The sequence below is a fragment of the Arachis stenosperma genome, chromosome 4 (genome assembly GCF_014773155.1).
Source record: "Arachis stenosperma cultivar V10309 chromosome 4, arast.V10309.gnm1.PFL2, whole genome shotgun sequence".
Classification (NCBI taxonomy): domain Eukaryota; kingdom Viridiplantae; phylum Streptophyta; class Magnoliopsida; order Fabales; family Fabaceae; genus Arachis; species Arachis stenosperma.
In genome coordinates this window covers 34161128-34168638 of record NC_080380.1, presented here as the reverse complement: position 1 = coordinate 34168638, position 7511 = coordinate 34161128, and the positions used below count along the sequence as shown (strand labels likewise).

The 7511-nt window shown below is 39.1% G+C and overlaps 1 non-coding gene across 1 annotated transcript; it reads right to left on the bottom strand.

The window, feature by feature from the left end:
• Positions 1-1267: 1267 nt before the first annotated feature.
• On the bottom strand, positions 1268-1371 carry LOC130978811 (small nucleolar RNA R71). The gene has a single exon (XR_009086424.1). It is a non-coding gene; the product is annotated as a small nucleolar RNA R71 (small nucleolar RNA).
• Between the last annotated feature and the right edge of the window lie 6140 nt (positions 1372-7511).

Below are 7511 nucleotides of genomic sequence, written 5' to 3'. Positions count from 1 at the left end.
TTTTGAAATTACACTAACAATTAATGTGATTGATTCAAAAAATTTGAAGTTTGTTACTTTCTTGTTAAGAAAGATTCAATCTTTAAATTCTAGAATCATATCTTTTAGTTTCTTGTTAGTCAAGTAATTAATTTTAATTTTAAAAATTAAATCTTTTCTAACCATATCTTTTTAATCATATATTTTTATCTTATCTTTTATATCATATCTTTTTCAAAATTTTATCTTTTTTCAAAAATTTGATTTTAAAATATCTTTTCTAACTTCTTATCTTCATATCTTCTATCTTTTCAAATTTGATTTTCAAATTTTTTTTCAACTAACTATTTGACTTTTTGTTTGTTTCTTATCTTTTTCAAAACCACCTAACAAATTTTCTCTCTAATTTTCGAAAATACCTCCCTCTTTTTCAAAAATTCTTTATTTAATTAATTAATTATTTTAAATTTTAATTGTAATTTTATTTCTTATCTTTATTTTTCGAAAATCATTTAACTCTTTTTTAAAATTTATTTTCGAAAATTTCTCCTTCTCTCATATTATTCTATTTATTTATTCATTCACTAACACTTCTCTTCACCTCTCTTCATCTCAATTCACTACCCCTATCCTTACCCTTCTGTTTGGATTCTCCTTTCTTTATTCCCTTTCTTCTTCTACTAACAATAAGGAACCTCTTTACTGTGATATAGAGGATTCCTCTTCCTTTTCTTTTTCTCTTCTCTTTCATATGAGCAGGAATAAGGAAAAAGGCACTCTTGTTGAAGCTGATCCTGAACCTGAAAGGACTCTGAAGAGGAAATTAAGATAAGCTAAATTACAACAATCCAGAGGTAACCTTTCTGAAATTTTCGAACAAGAGAGGGAGATGGCAGCCGAACCTAACAACAATAATGCAAGGAGGATGCTTGGTGATTTTACTAAACCCACGTCCAAGTTTGATGGAAGAAGCATCTCAATTCCTACCATTGGAGCAAACAATTTTGAGCTGAAACCTCAATTAGTTGCTCTAATGCAACAGAACAGCAAGTTTCATGGACTTCCATCTGAAGATCCTTATCAGTTTTTAACTGAGTTCTTGCAGATTTGTGAGACTGTTAAAACGAATGGAGTAGATCCTGAAGTCTACAGGCTCATGCTTTTCCCGTTTGCTGTAAGAGACAGAGCTAGAACATGGTTTGACTCACAACCGAAAGATATCCAGGACTCCTAGGATAAGCTGGTATCGACCTTCTTGGATAAATTCTTTCCTTCTCAAAAGCTGAGCAAGCTTAGAGTGGATGTTCAGACCTTCAAACAAAAAGATGGTGAATCCCTCTATGAAGCTTGGGAAAGATACAAGCAGAAGACCAAAAAGTGTCCTTCTGACATGTTTTCAGAATGGACCATATTAGATATATTCTATTATGGTCTATCTGAGTTTTCCAAAATGTCATTAGACCATTCTACAGGTGGATCCATTCACCTAAAGAAAACGCCTGCAGAAGCTCAAGAACTTATTGACATGGTTACAAATAACCAATTCATGTACACTTCTGAGAGGAATTCCGTGAATAATGGGACGCCTCAAAGGAAGGGAGTTCTTGAAATTGATGCTCTGAATGCCTGATGAGCGGATAATTTGTACGCTTTTTGGCATTATTTTTAGTATGTTTTTAGTAGATTTAGTTAGTTTTTAGTATATTTTTTATTAGTTTTTAGTTAAAATTCACTGTTCTGGACTTTACTATGATTTTGTGTGTTTTTCTGTGATTTCAGGTATTTTCTGGCTGAAATTGAGGGATCTGAGCAAAAATCTGATTCAGAGACTAAAAGGACTGCAGATGCTATTGGATTCTGACCTCCCTGCATTCGGAGTAGATTTTCTGGAGCTACAGAAGCCCAATTGGCGCGCTCTCAATGGCGTTGGAAATTAGACATCCTGGGCTTTCCAGCAATGTATAATAGTCCATACTTTGCCCAAGATTTGATGGCCCAAACCGGCGTTCCAAATCAGCTCAAAACTGCCCGGCGTTTAACGCCGGAACTGGCACAAGAATGGGAGTTAAACGCCCAAACTGGCACAAAAGCTGGCTGGTGCACGAAATTGCAATAACACTTTTGCAATCCCGCACAACTAACCAGCAAGTGCACTGGGTCGTCCAAGTAATACCTTGCGTGAGCAAGGGTCGATCCCACGGAGATTGTCGGCTTAAAGCAAGCTATGGTTATCTTGTAAATCTTAGTCAGGATATCAGAAATTATTAGGATTGATTGTAAAAAGCAAAAGAACATGAATTGGTTACTTGTTTTTCAGTAATGGAGAATAGGTTGAGGCTTTGGAGATGCTCCATCTTCTGAATCTCTGCTTTCCTACTGTCTTCTTCATCAAACACGCAAGGCTCCTTCCATGGCAAGCTGTATGTAGGGTTTCACCGTTGTCAGTGGCTACCTCCCATCCTCTCAGTGAAAATGTTCCTATGCTCTGTCACAGCATATGGCTAATCAGCTGTCGGTTCTCGGTCAGGCCGGAATAGAATCCAGTGATTCTTTTGCGTCTGTCACTAACGCCCCGCCTGCTAGGAGTTTGAAGCACGTCACAGTCATCCAATCATCGAATCCTACTCAGAATACCACAGACAAGGTTTAGACCTTCCGGATTCTCTTGAATGCCGCCATCAGTTCTAGCTTATACCACGAAGATTCCGATTAAAGAATCCAAGAGATGTCTACTTAATCTAGGGTAGAACGGAGGTGGTTGTCAGGCACACGTTCATAGTTGAGAATATGATGAGTGTCACGGATCATCACATTCATCCGGGTTAAGAACAAGTGATATCTTAGAATGGAAGCAAGCATGATTGAATAAGAAACAGTAGTAATTGCATTAATCCATCAAGACACAGCAGAGCTCCTCACCCCCAACCATGGGGTTTAGAGACTCATGCCGTGGAAAGTATACAATGAAAACGTGTAAAGTGTCATGAGGTACCGATACAATGTCAAAAAATCCTATTAATAGTAGACTAGTAACCTAGGGTGTACAGAAATGAGTAAATGACGTAAAAATCCACTTCTGGGTCCACTTGGTGTGTGCTTGGGCTGAACAATGAAGCATTTTCGTGTAGAGACCTTTTCTGGAGTTAAACGCCAGCTTTCATGCCAGTTTGGGCGTTTAACTCCAAGTTTTATGCCAGTTCCAGCGTTAAACGCTGGAATTTCTGAGGCTGATTTGCCACGCCGGTTTGGGCCATCAAATCTTGGGCAAAGTATGGACTATCATATATTGCTGGAAAGCCCAGGATGTCTACTTTCCAATGCCGTTGAGAGCGCGCCAATTGGGCTTCTGTAGCTCCAGAAAATCCACTTCGAATGCAGGGAGGTCAGAATCCAACAGCATCTGCAGTCCTTTTCAGTCTCTGAATCAGATTTTTGCTCAGGACCCTCAATTTCAGCCAGAAAATACCTGAAATCACAGAAAAACACACAAACTCATAGTAAAGTCCAGAAAAGTGAATTTTAACTAAAAACTAATAAAAATATACTAAAAACTCAACTAAAACTACTAAAAACATACTAAAAACAATGCCAAAAAGGGTACAAATTATCCGCTCATCACAACACCAAACTTAAATTGTTGCTTGTCCCCAAGCAACCAAAAATCAAAATAGGATAAAAAGAAGAGAATATACTATAGACTCCAAAATATCAAAGAAACATAGTTCCAATTAGATGAGCGGGACTAGTAGCTTTTTGCCTCCGAACAGTTTTGGCATCTCACTCTATCCTTTGAAGTTCAGAATGATTGGCATCTATAAGAACTCAGAACTCAGATAGTGTTATTGATTCTCCTAGTTAAGTATAATGATTCTTGAACATAGCTAGTGTATGAGTCTTGGCTGTGGCCCAAAGCACTCTGTCTTCCAGTATTACCACCGGATACATACATGCCACAGACACATAATTGGGTGAACCTTTTTAGATTGTGACTCAGCTTTGCTAGAGTCCCCAATTAGAGGTGTCCAGGGTTCTTAAGCACACTCTTTTTGCCTTGGTTCACAACTTTATATTTTTTTATTTATTTTTTTTTTTTGATTTTTTTTTGTATTCACTGCTTTTTCTTGCTTCAAGAATCACTTTGATGATTTTTCAGATCCTCAATAACAGTTCTCCTTTTCCATCATTCTTTCAAGAGCCAACAATTTTAACATTCTTAAAACAACAAATTCAAAAGACATATGCACTGTTCAAGCATTCATTCGGAAAACAAAAATTATTGTCACCACATCAAACTAATTCAACTAGTTTCAAGGATAAATTTCGAAATCCTGTACTTCTTGTTCTTTTGTGATTAAAGCATTTTCCATTTAAGAGAGGTGATGGATTCATAGGACATTCATAACTTTAAGGCATGAATTTTATTAATTATGAATTAAGAACAAAACTCAAATATAGATATAGGATGAGACTAAAAAAATAAAAATAAGAATAGAAAACAAAAGAAAAACGCAAAAATAGGCTCCTAATGATAGAGGTTTTCACAGAGTTAGGACTCAACAACCTTGATTTTGAGAAGTGGATGCTCCCTTAGCTTGAGAGGAGAGCTTTTGGCGTTTCATCTCTTGGAGTTCACGCCCCTGCTTCTCTTGTTCCTTCAGCAATTTGCAGAGCATGCAGTTCTGATTCTGCTGTTCTTCCTTCAGTTGCTCCATAGTTTCTTGCAACTTGGTGATAGATGCTTCTAGGCTGGCCCAGTAGCCAATTTCAGGAAATTCAGGGAGGAACCCTTGCGCCCTCCGTTTGATAGAGTTGTCTTGCACTTGTCCTTCCATTGACTTCTTGGTGATTGGATGTTCAATGGGTATGAATTCATCTACTCCCATCTTCACCCCAGCCTCTTTACAGAGCAAGGAGATCAAGCTTGGGTAAGCCAGTTTGGCTTCAGTGGAATTTTTATTTGCAATTGTGTAGATCTCACAAGCAATCACATGATGAACCTCCACTTCTTTTCCAAGCATAATGCAATGAATCATCACTGCTCTCTTGATGGTGACTTCAGAACGGTTGCTAGTGGGCAATATGGAACGCCCAATAAAGTCTAGCCAACCTCTTGCAATTGGTTTGAGGTCTCCCCTCTTGAGTTGGTTTGGGACACCCTTTGAATTGGTTATCCACTTAGTTCCAGGGAGGCATATGTCCTCTAGAACTTGATCCAACCCTTTGTCTGCTCTCACCATTCTCCTATTAAAGGAGTCAGGATCATCTTGCAGTTGAGGCAACTTGAAGATTTCTCTTATTTTGTCCAGATGGAAGTACATAACTTTCCCTCTGACCATGGTTCTGTAGGTATGGTAAGCGGTTCCAGTCATTCTCTGCTTATCTGTCAGCCACAGATTTGAGTAGAATTCCTGAACCATGTTTCTTCCAACCTTTGTCTCAGGATTGGTTAGAACTTCCCATCCTCTGTTTCGAATTTGCTCTTGGATCCCCGGATATTCATCTTCTTTCAGATCAAATTTTACTTCCGGGATCACTGACCTCAGACCCATTATTTTGTGATAATGGTCTTCATGTTCTTTGGTTAAGAACTTCTCTTGATTCCAAAGATTCTTTGGATTATTCTCCTTCTTTCCTCTTAAATTGGTTTGTTTTCCTTTAGGAGCCATGATCTTGATGAATCTTGGCTTAGTGATCACGGAAAAGCACACCAAACTTAGAGGTTTGCTTGTCCTCAAGCAAAAGAAAGAAGAGAAGAGAGAGAGAGAGAGAGGAAGAGGAAATTCGAATGGTGTGGTGGAATGAGGGGGAACAAACGTGTATTTATAAGGTGGGGAGGGGAGATTTCGAAAAGAAAAGAAAATTTTGAAAGGAGATTTGAGAAGATATGGAAAGAATTTGAGAGAAAGGTGAGTTTTTGAACAATATTTGGAATTGATTTGAAATAGATTTGAAAAATGGTTTTGATTTTTGAAGATTTGAAGGTGAATGATGAATGGTTGAAGTGTGATTTTGTAGAAAAGTATAGGTAAGAAAAGGAAAGTTTGAAAAGATTTGAGTTGAAAACGAAATTGTGGTCCCCCACCTTCTGGCGTTAAACGCCCAGAATGGCACCCATTCTGGCGTTTAACGCCCATTTGATGCCCCTTTTGGGCGTTTAACGCCCAGCCAGGTGCCCTGGCTGGCGTTAACGCCAGAATTCCTTTGTCACTGGGCGTTTTTCCAAAACGCCCAGGATGCTGCACACCTGGCGTTAACGCCCAGAATGGTGCCCATTCTGGCGTTTAACACCCAAAATGGCACCATTCGTGGCGTTAAACGCCCAGAATGGTACCCATTCTGGCGTTTAACGCCCAAATGCCCTTACTGGCGTTTTTTTTCGCCAGTAAGCTCATTTTCTCTGCTTTTTGAGCTGAATCCTTCTGTAACTCTGTGAATTCCTTTATTTTTGATATTTGCCTCTGTAAGAACAATTCATATAACCTCCTAATGACTGGGTTGCCTCCCAGCAAGCGCTTCTTTACTGTCTTTAGCTGGACCTTCACTGAGAATCACTCAAGTCTCAGTTTTGAGCATTCCTGCTCAAAATTGCCTTCAAGATAATGCTTGATTCTCTGTCCATTAACAGTGAACTTTTTGTCAGAATCAATATCCTGAAGCTCAACATATCCATATGGTGAAACTCCTGTAATCACATACGGACCCCTCCACCGGAATTTGAGTTTTCCTGGAAACAATTTGAGCCTAGAGTTGAAGAGCAGAACTTTTTGTCCTGGCTCAAAGACTCTGGTTGACAAATTCTTGTCATGCCATTTCTTTGCCTTTTCCTTATAAATTTTTGCATTTTCAAAGGCATTGAGTCTGAACTCCTCTAGCTCATTTAGCTGGAGCAATCTCTTTTCACCAGCTAACTGTGCATCCATGTTTAGGAACCTGGTTGCCCAGTAGGCTTTATGTTCCAGTTCCACAGGCAAATGACAGGCCTTCCCATACACCAGTTGGTATGGAGAGGTTCCTATAGGAGTCTTGAATGCTGTTCTGTATGCCCACAGAGCATCATCCAAGCTCTTTGCCCAATCCTTTCTTCGGGCTATCACAGTCCGTTCTAGGATTCTTTTTAGCTCTCTGTTAGAGACTTCAGCTTGCCCATTTGTCTGTGGATGATACAGAGTTGCCACTTTATGGCTGATTCCATATCTAACCATAGCAGAGTATAGCTGTCTATTGCAGAAATGAGTGCCCCCATCACTGATTAGTACTCTGGGAACACCAAACCTGCTGAAGATGTGTTTTTGGAGGAATTTCAGCACGGTCTTGGTATCATTAGTGGGTGTAGCAATTGCTTCTACCCACTTAGATACGTAGTCCACTGCCACCAGAATGTAAGTGTTTGAGTATGATGGTGGGAATGGACCCATGAAGTCAATTCCCCATACATCAAACAATTCTATCTCTAATATCCCTTGTTGAGGCATGGCATATCCGTGAGGCAGGTTACCAGCTCTTTGGCAACTGTCACAGTTACGCACAAACTC